General features: G+C 52.9%; 1 protein-coding gene across 2 annotated transcripts in view; it reads right to left on the reverse strand.

Annotated features, from left to right (window-relative positions):
• EPHB3 (EPH receptor B3) overlaps positions 1–5405 on the reverse strand; it is a 51964-nt gene extending 46559 nt beyond the window's left edge. For both annotated transcript variants that reach the window (XM_030575747.1, XM_030575746.1), the window contains exon 1: positions 5374–5405. The gene's annotated coding sequence lies outside the window, so the exon portion shown is untranslated. The remainder of the gene's footprint in view (positions 1–5373) is intronic.
• Between the last annotated feature and the right edge of the window lie 9002 nt (positions 5406–14407).

Genomic DNA, 14407 nt, shown 5'->3' on the forward strand with positions numbered 1-14407 from the left:
GCAGCAGCTTATCATGGAAAGAAAATGCCACAAACTGGTTTCCCCGAATATTTGGTGCAATAAGTCATCACAACAGTGGGGAGTTTGGGGACGTTTCTTAAAACCAGAGGCCAATATTCTTATGACGATACACACACACAGGCAGACCCAGAGTTTCTGCCCCTCAGGCAGCTGGATGTTTTATGCCTCTAACTAAGAGCAAAGTGTTATTATGGAAGGAAAAAAAAAAAAAGAGAACAATGGAAGTGCAAAGCCACAAATATACAGACTGCCACCGAAATCTCACTACACGCAACTCCACTGCAAGTTCTTCCCTCTCCCTAACTAGCTGCATGCTCCACTTGACACAAAGGAAAGCCCCTCTGCTCCTCAGCTCAGGAAACACAGCCCAAGCAGCTTGCAGGCAGAAGGGCATTTTGCAAGGAACAGGAGATTTAACGAATGTAGGCAACACTACGAAGCCCCGCGATCGGCATTCTCTCCCCACCTACCCCTAAGCATCAATAAAACAGCCGAGCTAACATTCATTAGTCACCCCCGTCGAGAAATGAGGCATTTCAGTGAAATGTAATTAAACAAAAAGCAAATTTCTCTGCCAAGGAAATACCTGACAGTGCCAGAACTTGGGGGGTGGCTCTGGTACAGGAATGAACTTGGCCCAGTGTTTGGGGGTCGGCCTTCATAAAGCTAAACGGTGGCTGCAGACCGGCAATCGGGGAAAACCCAAGCCAAGGACTGACTCCTAAATCGCTCTCATTCCCAAATATTCAGGGAAAGGGCGCACGTTCAGTTCTTTACACTAGGAGAGCCCATAAACGGTGCAACATGGGAAGGCGCAACACTCGCTTTGGGACTGCTTCAGAAATGGCACACAAAAGTCGCCTCCCTCTCCCAGCTGCAGATGAGTTCAGAAGCTCCCCAGCATGTGGCTCATGGGTAGCGGCACAGAAGCCTCCAGGAGACGATGTGAAAACAAACACCAGAGAGGCAGAATTTCGCCCCTGAGCGAAACGCGAGAGAACGCAGCCGTCTTGTCTGCCCACCCAGCCCGCACACTGGTAAGGGAGACTGGCGGAGCCTCGTGAGCAGCTATCCACTATCCCTTCTTCTACCACCAATTCTACCCCTCGGACACGCAGTGCCAGGGACCTCGCTTGGACAGCTGGCAATCACATCAGACATGCTGAGGCATTAAACATGGTTAGAGAAAATGTGATTTAGGGGAAATAAATTAATCCCATAGCATTTCGCTCGGATCCCACATTTGGAGTCACATAATGGATGTTCTTGGTGCTCCGAGCTGTTCCACAGCCCAGATTCTAAGTGCCAGCAGCTGGGTAGAGAGCAGGCTACAAGAGGCCCAAAGGAGGCCACTACACTTATGTCAGCCTGCGTGGAGAGCTCGCTTCCATAGCTGGTTCCCGACCACAGGAGCCTCAGCTCCCAACCAAACCAGGGCAAACCCGTCTCCTTCTTGCATTCAAATGCTTCACCAGAGAAAGCCACCGCTGTTGCTTCTGGACAGAGCATTCCTTCTCCAGCAGGCCGAGGCTCTGCTGAACTGGAGAAGAAAAACACATTGTGACTTCAGACAAACGCAGCACACTTACAGGATCTGGAGAGAAACCATTTTCTTCTCAGCAGCACAAAGCCCTCACTGAGCTGCTGCGGAGAACAGCTTCCCCCCGCTCCCCCCCGACTTACGTTGCCTTGCTAAGAAACCGAACTCCAACAATTCTGCCACAGGACAGGGCAAGAGGGAGCCCAATGCAACACCAGACGAGAGGGGTAACCCCCACTCCCCCACCTAAGTGACCACGAACTACAGCAGTTACCGTGGACTACACCCCAGCAAGCCAGCTGGGAGTTGCACAGAACCTGACAAGTGAGGTGGCAGAATCCTGGGCCACTAGCAGTCGTGGTTACAGAGTATGTGCCTACAGATTTATTGCCACGGTGGATTTATGATTAGCACTAAAATATCATGCACACTAGATTTACGGTAACGGCTCGAACGCGCCAGCCCAGGTCAGGAAACAGCTTTGCGAGCAGCTAAAAAAGCCAAACACAGCAAAAGTGCAGGAGCACAATCCCCGGCCACGGGGTCAGTGATCTCAGCTCCCAGAGCCGGGAAAGACTGGAGCCACCGAAACCCTCTCCTGGCCCAGCCAGCCAGCTTTGCAGCCTTACTAGCAATTTAGATGAAGTCCAGCTAGAAGAGAAGCTGAAACAAGCATCACCCAGGCTTGCTCCACACACAGGCAGCCTCCTAACCCAGCACTGAAGCAGGGCTGTTCACAGAGGCTGGCAAACAGCTGGAAGGTGACCTTCTCAGGAGGAGCATTCAGCCCTCTGACCCTTCCACACTCAGGAAGCTGAGAAAACCCTAAGTGAAAGCAGTTTATTTTCCTTGTCCTGCTCTTCACCCCAGTTCATGGGGATTAAACAGCCGAGCCCACCAAGCTCCTCCTGAGGAAAGGCGACCTAACCTCTCCCAACCCGCTGGGTCTCCAGGAGCTGTGCAGATCCTAGTTGTTGCATCCACAAGCTACTGAATGCTGCAAGACTCAGTGTTACAACATTAGGGCTGGAAATGCAGGCGCACAGGACAACCCACCCAGACATGCTACAGAGGGACAACGGAACAGCCTCGGAGCAGAGAACTGAACCAGGAGCAGGCAACTGAGACAAGAAACTCAAGCTCAGATGCAGGCCTGTAAAACACACACACAAACACACCTCTGAAATTGTGCTGGGCCCCAGAACTGGCTTGGTTCTCAATTCCCAAAGGATCTGTAGGAAACTAATTGTTATTAGAAGCAGTATAATGGCAGCACCCAGATACCCCAATCAACACCAGAGCTCGGCTGTGCTGGGTGCTGCACAGATGCATAAGAAACCAGTCCCTGCCCATAAGAACTGCAGTATCTATTTAATACGTAAGGTTCATAGCCACCATTTCCAGGCTGATCTTTAGGGGTCCACAGCTGGTTCACAGCTCATCCCAAAAGAGCAGTGTGCATGCAGCGTAGTCACTGCTTCCCAGACTGCTACAGCACGAGGAGGGGATCACCATGGTCTCAAGAAGCTCAAAGACTGAGCAGGCCCAGAGATCCTAGTTTGGCCCTCACAGGGAACGACTCAGGTTGATTTTTGCCCCAACTTTGAAGTTGGTTTTTTTTTTTTGAAGGGAAGAAAAAAAAATGGATATTATTTGTAACAAACCCCTCTCCAACCTTTTCCAATGCCTAAAGGCCAAGAGAAATGTCTCTTTTTCTACACTCCAGCAGAGGAAGTCCCCAGTCCTCACCACCTCCAAAACCAAGCAGCAACCCAAACTCTGTAGCACTGGGCTGTGCATGAGAAATAGACAGCAAAATGACTCCAAATAAGCACCAAGTCTCTCTCTCTTCAATTTTTGTTGTCCCAGCACATCCATGCAGAATAAAATAAACACATTTCCAGTGATCAGCTGATGTGTTTAACAACAAGGCAGAAAATTCCCTTCATCTGTTTTTGGATTTTGTTTGTGTTTTTTTTGAAATGGTCAGCAACCCCTTTCCAACCGCCCACCACTTTTTATCCTTTGGCAAGCAAGAGTGTTTAGTTACAGAACCCCAGAGGTGAATGAGCAATCTACAATGATCCCAGAAGAGGTAAAAGACTTTTGTCACGAGACAAAAATTAGTTTTTGCAAGACATTTCGTGCAAAAATGATATGTCTATCAGCTGCAACTAGCCTCCATTTCAAACAGCCCATCCACAAGACACACAAATCCCAGTCTCTCCCCCTGTGATCTTTATCCGGTTGGACTATAAAGCTGCTTTCCTCGCAAATATGAAGGATTTCACCCTGTTAGTGGAAGAAAATTAATTGCCTTTTTATCTTCAACTGAACTACAAGAGAGTTTCTTTTCCAGATCAAGAGGGGGAGGAAGAAATCTGCCCACAGCACGTCTACTCTTGGAAGGAGACACACTAATACACTTACCAGCTACTTTCCCTTGGGGGAATCACGGTTAAGAAAAGGCTCCATATGGAGGGCTTTCCTCATGTTTGGGGTTAAATCGTTCAGTGCTTTGTGACCACCATTTGGTCTCAGCCAGGGAGCCAGGATGCAGCAGTCCAACACCCAGGTACTTCTCTGGTGGCCTCATCAGTTTCAACAGCATACAACCTTTCACTTAAAAATATTCAATTTCTAGCCCTTTTGATTGTGGAGAAACCCCCCTGACTGAACTGAGTAACCACTGAAGCACTTTTTCCTGTGTTTGCAAACAGACAGCCTCAAACAGTCCACAGAAAGAGCAGCTGCCCCCACTCAGCGCAACAAGGTGTTAACTCTGAAGTCTAATGATGGGGAATGCCCATGCCAACATTTTGAAATGTTTCACCACAGATCTGGCTATTTGAAGAATCCAGGCAGAATTCAGGGTTGTGTGTACACTGTCTCTCCCACACCCTACTCTGCCCCCTGAAATTTCAGCAGGAAATCCTGACTTTCAGACAGAATTGGACATTTAAGAAACAAAAAAAATTGAGGGACATCCCCCCAAGAATTTTGGGCAACCAGCTTCCACGTGTGTCCTTGCCAATCTCCATCTCAGCACCCTATAGATGCTCTTCTATTCACACCACGGACACCAAGCCCTCTTGATCCCCTTCCCACAATCCGTATCTGTCTGGGTCCAGTGATGTCCCACCACTTCAAGGGCAGACGCTCCTTAGATATCAGGGGGACGTCTTTGCCACCCATGCCCGCTCCAGGCCAATCGGGCTGCATCGCCCTGCAGGCAACTGGCACCAAGGTGCAGAAACTGGCTGTTAAGCTGATGGGCAAGCGTGGGCTGGATTGTCTCCCTCTGCAGCCGTCTGGGCAGCCCATGGGGGGAACCAAAACCACGCTCCTTAGCCATGCCCTGACCTCACAGCCCAGTGGGGCCGGTTTTCATGGGCCAGGAGCCGATTGGGGCAGCAACTCAGCATTCCCCGGTCCCACCCATCAGCAACACCCCATTCTTCGCACCAGTGCCAGCGCCTCCAGATGTGCATCATGCCGGGCACTGTGCGGGGGGCTGGCTACCCACCCACCCACAGAGAGGGGGTTATCCCAGCCAGTGCCAAGGGGGGGGTCTCGGGTACCCCAGCCCGTGCACGGGATGAGGGATCCCACCCACCCAACCAGGGCCTGGGGACTCCACTGGAGGGTCCCAACAGGGAGATGGGGACTCGGGGTGTTCCCCGCTCCAGGGAGATCGGGCAGCCGCCCCGGGAGGGGGCACCGCCGGGCCGCCCCAGGCCGGGGATCAGAGCCCCGCCGGCGGGAGAGGCGCATCCCCGGGACTATCCGGCTGCAGCCCCGGCGGGTCTCACCTTCCAGGGCGCGGCGGCCACCGGGCAGGAGCAGCAGCAGCACCGGCAGCAGCAGCAGCGGCGGCGGCGGCGCCGCGGCCATGGCGGGGGCGCGGGGCCGGGGCCCCGGCAGTGCCCGGACTCGGGGCGGCCCCGCTCCGCACGGGTCGCGGGGCTCCGGTGCCGGCTGGGGGGCTCCGGTGGGGGGGGTCCCGGGCTGGCACCGGGCGCGGGGGGGTTCCGGGCTCCGCGGGACGAATCGGCTCCGGCGCGGTGGCGGCTGCCCCGGGGTCTCGCGGCTCCGCGCACCGCAGCTCACGCTCCAGCTCTGGGGGCTCCGGCTCCGCCGCCGCGGCTCAGCCACGGGGGGCGGGGCCCAGCCGCCAGTCACCCTCTCGACACGCCCCTGGCAACCAAACGCCGCACTCAGCGGGAGCGGCGCGCTGGGGACACGCCCCTAACAACGCCAAGCGCCCAGCTCATTGGGCGTCCGGGGTCCCGAAACCCCGCCCCTAGGCATGAGGCGGAGCTTAACCTAGGGGCGGGGCGTCAGGGAAAAATGAATTGGATGGGGAGGGGACTCGGTGCCAACCCGAAGCAGACCCCGCCCCTATCCCCTCCCATTGAGCTGCTACCGGCAGCGCGAGGAGAGCGCCCCACCTAGCGGCCACAAATGGAACTGGTCTCTTAAAGGCCCTGCACCCCCTCCCCACCCTTGGGGGGCCCACGAGACTGGCTTAAAATCAAGGATTCGTCGTGGGCTTGGCCCTGTGGGAACCCGCCAGCCCCCCATCCCAGGCTCCTCCCACAGACTCCTCCTTGCCCCCCAGCCTCTTCCCAGGCCCCTCAATAGTCCCTGCTCCCCCCCATCCCAGGCTCCTCCCACAGACTCCTCCTTTTCTGCCTCCACCTGCTCCCCCCCCCGTTCTCTCCCTTCACAGGAGCCAGCCCCTCACATTCTCTTGCTCTGCCAGCTGGTGTTCCTCCGCCCCTTGTCTTCTCCTGCCCTCCACATCCCTCTGCACCCCTTCAGTCTCCTTCCTGCACTCCACATGCCCCCTCAGTCTACCATCTGCTCTCCACAGTCCTCTGCACCCTCCTCCCTCCAAGCCCCCACATTCTTCTGCCCCTTCACAGTCTCCTCCTCTAGTTCCCAGGTGGCCCCATCTTTCTTGAGGCAGCCTGGCTTCAGTCCCATTGGAAACGGGCCGAGGGGTGTCCAGCGGTTGCCCCACCCCATGAACCCCCTAGGCGCAAGACTCCAGGTTCCTTTGAAATCAAAGGGCTGCAGCGTCTACAGGGCCCATGCTCACCCTCACCCCTGAGGCTGGCATGCAGCTGGAGTACCTCTGCAAGGCAGCTGGCTGCCCACCTCCCTCCCACTCTGCTGTTGCCTTCACCTCATCCCTCTTCTTCACATTCCCACGCTGGGCCTTGCGGCTAGCCGAGTTCTGGAGAGCTGCAGCAACGTAGGGCAGGGGAGCTCACAGTCAGGGCTTGGGCTGAGAGGGTGTCTCCTCTGTCCCTCAGCTGCACCCAGTGAGGTGGGAATTTCTTGCCACCCTGAGCTCCTGGCAGACAGCAGCCCCAGTAACAAAGCAGACGTGGAGCATGTAGCATGCCAGGAAGCCCTGCATGCCAGCCTCCCTCTCTCCCAGCCATCAGCATGCAGACTGCACCCAACTGCAGACGCACACGAACCTCCCAGGGCCCAGGCAGCAGAAGGATGCCTAGGAGCCCTTCTCTCCTGGTATCTTCGAAGTGGGTGATGACGCCTGCTGAAGCATGTGTAGCTAATGTGTAAAGGGGGTGATCCTGAGCCACCCAACCCTCTGAGTGAGTCTGCTCCCCACTTTCATGAAGCACTCAGTGGCATCGGGCCTGGCATGATCCAAGGGAGAAATGTCCAGACTTTGTAGCATTTTACAGGGCAGTTCCTTTGCTCTGCTCTGCTCCCTTGGCACTGCTCAGGGGGCACAAAGGGGGAGGAGATGGGCTGTGCCTTTCTAGCTAGGGATTCTCCTGGCATAGGAGAGTTTCCAGATGGCATGGAGCTGGCATAACTGGATCCTGTGTCACCCTCCCTGCAGCCCCTCGTGCAGGGTGAGTGGCTGGAGCACAAGTCACCCCGATTATCCTGAGTTAGTGGTCCTTAGAGGCCATTACCAGCTGGCATAAGATAGAGCAGCCTCCAGGTTTCTCTAAAGTGCACTGGGACCAGGGGAGGGGCAGAGAATCAGAGAGCTGTAACCGGCCCCTTGGCACCCCTTCTCCCCTTTGTTCTCTGGCTGTAATCAGCCATGGTCTAAGTAATTCAGAGTGAACCCTCCAGTCCCAACGCAAGTGGGTCTGATCAGCGTCCCTCTCCGAGAGAAGGGAAAGCTGAGACCGAGAGGCGGGACGTGATTTGCTCAAGGCCAGACAGGGAGTCAGCGTCAGAGCTAAGAACAGAACTCAGCGTTGCCTCCAGCCAGGCTGCCCCCAGCAAGTTACCCCCTGTAAGGAGAACAATCTCCTTCTGCTCTCCACCTCTACACCGACTGGAGCCCAGACGGTGAGTTCTCCAAGGCAGGGGCTGCTCTATGTCAGGGTTTGCTCGGTGCACAGTGGGGACTGATCCAGGTGCTCTGGGTGTGCTAATAAACAGCTCGTTGGGCTTCAGATCTTTCACAGTCTGCTGTGGCAGTGATCCATCTGCCCCCTGGATAGGAACTGCATCCCGCTTGCCCCTCCTCTTCCTCACCCCATCCTCCAATGAAAGCTGGGGCTCATCTCGCTCCTGTTTGTGCTGGACCGGTTTATCTCAGCCTCTCCAAGACGGGCAGGGGGTGAATTCACCCAGTTTTTCCCAGAAATAGAGCCCCATTCCCAGTGGAGCAGCAGAGAACAGCTGGGAGAGTCTCTCCTCTGCAGCTCCTCACCCACCACAGATGCTTAGAAGGCAGGGGCTGCAAGGTAGGGTCCTGTGCAACGCTGGGCACATCGCAGACCCTTTGCCAGCATCAGTGGGAGGTTGGCCCAAAGCAGAATGTAGACCCCGGGCAGTAACTGCACCTCCAGCCAGTGCCAGGGCTACTTAGTCACAACGGCAATTGCATATGCAAATTAAGCCCACCTGTTACTAGAAAATCTGGCCCCGGTCATCTTTAGGCTTAAGAGTCAACATCCACTTTTTGGTATAGGGGGCACAATTCCCATGTCAGGACTGATAATTCCCTGGCTGGAAGCAAAGGTTAAGAACTACAGTTGGTCGAGCAAAGGGAAACAGGAAAAGCTTTGAGAAAAGATATTCATGAATCAACGTGCCAATTGGCCTGGCTGTTATTCCTGGGGTCTCTCCATTCAGGAGTGGCTCCAGGCCCCAGCACTCCAAGAACATGCTTGGGGTGGCATGCCACAGGGGGCGCTCTGCTGCTTGCCGGGAGGGCAGCAGCCGGCTCCGTGGACCTCCCTCAGGTGTGCCTGCAGAGGGTCTGCTGGTCCCGCAGCTTCAGAGGAGCATCTGCAGGCATGCCTGCGGGAGGTCCACCAGAGCCACGGGACCAGCGGACCCTCTGCAGGCACATCTGCGGGAGGTCCACCGGAGCTGCGGGACTGGCGACCTGCAGAACGCCGCCTGAGACATGCCACCGTGCTTGGGGTGGCGAAATGGCTAGAGCCGCCCCTGTCTCCATTGGTCACCCATGGGGATTCGTACGTGCGCTGAGTATCTGTGTGAAATGCTCACACAGCCCCACAGGTTCTGGCATTTTAATACCACTGATTCATACAAGGAGGTCTGGTATTCAGCATTCCCTGTTTATTATCCAGAGTGCTCCATTACCCAAGCAGGGAGTTGAAACAATGATGTGACTGCCCCTTTGACGTGGCAGATCCCACGTGTTGTGGCTTTCTCTTCCCTCCTCATGGAATGACAAGGAGAACAAACACAACCAACAAGCTGGAATATCCCAAGGCCTTAGCTACAGGACAGTACATTTGCCACACTTGCTAGGTTCTTGTTGTCAGGTGGCTGCAGTGCATCATGGGAACTGAAGTCCAGCTGGGGAGTCTGGTGCATGGAGGAATGAGGCACCCAAACTACAACCCCCATGAGACCCCACTGGCATTTCAGACTCCACATTTTTCGGTGTTCAGGCAGTAAGTTTTTCAATGAAAAATTGATTATTACGCAGACACGTACATTTTTCACACAGAAAATGAATTTGGTCAAAACCCCAATTTTCCATGGAAAAACAATTTCAACAGAAACAGTTTCGACCAGCCCTGGCTGTGAGACCTCACTCCCTCGTGGTGGTTCAGGGGGGAAGTGGCTACCATGTGGTCCATCTATTCCTGAACAATTTGACCTGGAAGAAGCAGGTCGGATGGAGGGGACTGGAAGAGAAGAGGCTGAGCTTTCCATGCAGATGGGGCGGCGTGGAAGGACGTGCAAAGCTGGCCAACAGTGAAGCAAACAGGGTCCGGAAGCTGGCATCATTAAGTGATGCACTCTGAGAGATGGTCAGATCCACAGGGGAGAGACCAGAGTCCTGGAGGACCTGGGTGATGAAACCAAAAAATTGAGCATGATAGAAAAAAGGAGAGAAAAATTCTATTGCATGTGTGCAAACTTGTTAACTGTAAATACTCCACTTTTAAAATACCGAGCCATGTGGCTTCCCAGGCAGCTGGAAAGGCATGTCTCAAAATGATGCAGAAACCCAGGTTACTTTGTAATTTTAGATGTGTGAGTTACTCAAGCACAACATTTCTAACTGGAACACATGGGAAAACTGTTTATTCACACTTAAATAACTCAACAATGGTTGAACTGATTTTAATCAAACTTTCCACAAGAATTCCCCGCAGAGCTGAGACCAAGGCTGGAAAATTTCAACCCAAAAGGAATTTGTTCAAGAAAGTTATGAGCAGCTAGAAGGGTGGAGGGCTAGAATGGAAGCAGAAATTCAACCTTAACTACAGGATAGCACATTTGTCACACTTTCTATAGTGAATCAGCAGAACCTTGAACAAGGACTGTACGAACAAGGAAACACTAGTCAAGGGTCTTTCGCTCTCTGGGCATAAACTCCTAGGTTACACTAGATGGCCAGGGGCTTGGGCTTCTGTTTTTCAGATGACACATGTTGACCACTTGTGGTAATTAAATATCAGGTTCAAGGAGATTAACTCCAGTGTCCTGACCAAATTCCTGCATCATGCATGGTCTTTCATGGAGCCAATCATTCAATGCAGAGTACAACCACCCTCTGCTCCTTTCTGTCGCAGAGGAATCCAGAAGAGGGCTCTTGAGATAGCCTGGTCTGACAGCTACAGCACAGCCGTGGGCATCCAGAGACCTGAGGTTTCGGTCTAGTTGTTCACACATCTTGCAGGGTGACCTCGGGGAATAACCACTTCCCCCACTCTGTGCTCCATCTTCCTCATCTGCAAATGGGGCTAGGGATATGGACCCAGCTTTGAGAGTGAAGGATGAGAGGCGCTGTAGGAGAGCCAAGTGTTGTCATTAGTGGGAAAATGTCAATGGGGACAGAGGAGTGTAACTGCAAGGGAACGGGAGAACCCCAGCCACTGCTAACTAGCCTGCATCTGCCAGTCCCTGTTCCTGGGAAATGGACCATCCCTAACAACCCTGCTGGCAGGTTCCCTCCACCTAGAATAGGGAACAAGGGGGAGGGGAGAAAACCCCAGTGAGATGGGGGGAGGTGCTGACAGAATATTTGCTCTGTGAGCAGCTGCATATGGCTCCTAGCGTCAGCAGCCGTGCATTAACCCTTCTTTGCTATAGGCTACACTCTGATAGAAATGAGTCGTTCCTCAGGGAGAAGGGTTAATGTGCGGCCAGCCCCAATCAGCTAATCATGCTTGCGTGTGCCCTGGTCCCGCTCAGGCCGGGTTGTGTGCACAGGGCCTAATCTTTCCCTTAGACTGTGAATAATGGCAAAAAGTGAGGTCAAATCCCACATTTTTATAAATAGAAACTACCCGTGGAGCCAGAGCTAGTCAGGATCCCCCTCTCTACCGATTTCTCTCTTTTACGCGACACCGGTCAACACAGAGAAGTGGGACTGCCCATGACAAATTTCAGCCAGAGCCCAATTTCAGAGACTTCTTTTGAGCCACATACGAAGAGAAACCAAACAAAAGCAACACAGAAAATTCAAAGGACAAAAAAATATCTCTCGCTCCTTGTGAAATTTCACATCAGTCGACACCTACCTTTCGAAGAAAGCCAGCTTTTATGCCCCTTTTTAAGCCCAGTTTAGAACGCAGCTCTGGAGTCACTATGAGACGTGTCTGTAACACCCAGGCAGGGTGAATTTTTTCAGACAAATTGTTTATTTGCTGAAAAATGCAGCTTCAGTCAACCTGAAATGCTTTATGAATTTGACAAGAATCGTTTCTGCCATTCACGAAACAGCCAGTGGTGGAGGTGACCCTTAGCCCTGTGCCTGGGGCCCTAGTCTAGGATGTAGGAAACCTGGGGGTGAATCCTCACTCTGGAACAGGCCCCCAAACAGACATTGCAACTGACTGAAAATTCTGAAAAGTTTCAGATTTGGTTCAACCCGAACTGAATTCGCCCCCGTCCACACAACATTTTAGACCAGCCACTGAACTGAAAAATTGGTGATTCACCCAGTTCTACGTAAGATATATTTACACCAATGCACGAATGGCTCATTTTCACTTCCATTGAACTTAGCAACTTTTACTGCAGGTAAAAGTTTTTTGTTTGGGAATTTCTTTGGTTTGTAATAAGCCGAATTAATCTGATGCCAGGCACATGAGTAGCTTGGTGCATTATCTTCTGAGAGCTTGAGTGTTAGTTCCAGTCTGTCATGCAAAGCTTTTCCCAGAGCAGGCATAATTGTTTTAGCAGCTACTTGGCTCCTGCCAGTTTCTTTCCCAGGAGCCCACTGTGCTCTACCCCCAGTCGATACCTCCCTCTGCAGGAGGGAGTCCTGCTCCACTGGACTTTAGCAGGTCTGCTAGATACTTGCATATCAGATCTAGGATGTTATTTAACTGTAACATTCCCTCTCCATCTTCCCATCCCCCCTCCACCTCAATGCTCTCATGACTCACCCTGCTGTGCCCCACTAGCTCCAGGATGCAGGTAAGCCCTTTAACACTTACAACTTCAAGTGCTAATTGCTAAGTAATTAAAACTTTAATCACTGGGCAAATAAAACTTTAAGCAACTGTCAGAGATTGGTTCCATGTCAACAAGGATGTATCCATCCCTTTTGTCTCCAGATACCCTATTTGCAAGGACCCCACTCCATCCAGTCACGCGGAGAGCTTTCTATGCATATGTGTGGTATAGGGAGATCTTCCGGATTTCCTGTGCTGAGCAAGAGGTGGACAGAAAACGATCAGTCACTGCTGTTAAATTTTAAACCCAGACACTTTTGCATTAAGTAGCATATGAAAGGGTTTTGTTTCTTTAAATCTCCTGCTTTCCAAGTTCCCAGGATTAAAATTCTCTCAATCACTTATTTTAACCACATATATTTGCAGACAAATTGCTTTGCCTAATTCAAAATCTGAAGGAGGCTTATAATGGAAGTCTGGCCGCAACCTTCACTATGCAATCACTCCACTGACTCCCTGGTACCGTCTTGGCTCTTAGCTTTGTGGTCCAGATTTGCAAGACAGCTCAGCTCCCATCTAGGCACCGAAATAAGTGGCTTGACCCCCCCCCCCCCAGAAGAGCTCAGCACGTTGGGTGCAGTGCTCTGGTGAAAACCCAGCTCAGCTGCGAGACTCACAGCAGGAGCTGCTGGGTGCTAAGCAAGGCTGAAAACCAGGCTCTTATTTTGGGACCTAAATGGGGGAAAAAACAAAAAACAAGCGTGGATGTCAAACCCCTGAAAATCCAGACCCTCCTGTCTGTTGTATCACACACCCATGCTCTCTCTGTCTCTCCCTCTCCCTCTCTCTCTCTCTCTCTCTCACACACACACACACACACACACACACACACCCTCCCCATGTAACTTTATTTGCTATTTTCAGGTGATACCCGCCTCTATTCCTACCCCAAATGCTTTTAATCAGATGTTGACAAATGTTATGTCAGTTTCCATGTCAAACATAGACATTGTTACGTCCTCTTTTCCCAGGCCAGTTTCGAAGAGCAAAGAGCAGCCTTGGAAAGGGGGAAGCCGTGAGAATTCGGGGCAAGAGGAACACCTCACGCTTTGCAGGCCTGTCGAGTTGGGGAGGGAGTGGGGGGCTGCAGACTAGCTCCACCTGCTGGAAGGTGTGGGAAATACATCCACCTCTAGGCAGCAAAAGCACGCCCCCCCCTTAGTCCTTCTATCAGAGCAGCATCAGTGTCTGTAATGCGTCACCCCCTGAAGTGCTTCCAGGCTGGGAAGTCAGTTCCCCTTTGTCATGTCAGATTGTCCCTTTTCCAGGCCAGTTGTGTTGCTGCCTCTGTCATCGCCAATATTCTGTGCCAGGCCTGAGGCGATATCGCGGCCATTAGACCTGACTTCTCTGGAGTAGGCAGCTCAGTGAAGCAAATCCAAATGTCCCCGGGGGTGAGCAAAGAGGAGGGGACCTGGGGCTGGGAAGCAGCTTCCGCCTTCACCTAGCGGATCAAGACCAACCAGATCACATCCAACAAATGCAGCAACTGTTGCCTGGCAAATGATGCTAACATCATCCAGCCAAAGCCACCAACAAATCGCAGACACCACCATCAGCACCATCTGGCAAACACAGCCAGTGCCATCTGGCAAACGTTCCCAGAGCCTCCTGGCACTGCCCAGCCAGTGCCACAAACAAACATCACCAGCACCTCCCAGCAAACACAGCCAGCGCCATCTGGCAAACGTTCCCAGAGCTCCTGGCACTGCCCAGCCAGCACCACCACCAAATGCCATCAGCACCATCTGGCAAACACAGCCAGTGCCATCTGGCAAACGTTCCCAGAGCTCCTGGCACTGCCCAGCCAGTGCCACAAACAAATGTCCCCAGCACCTCCCAGCAAACATAGCCAGCGCCATCTGGCAAACGTTCCCAGAGCTCCTGGCACTGC

The sequence above is a fragment of the Gopherus evgoodei genome, chromosome 9, assembly GCF_007399415.2.
Source record: "Gopherus evgoodei ecotype Sinaloan lineage chromosome 9, rGopEvg1_v1.p, whole genome shotgun sequence".
NCBI lineage: Eukaryota > Metazoa > Chordata > Testudines > Testudinidae > Gopherus > Gopherus evgoodei.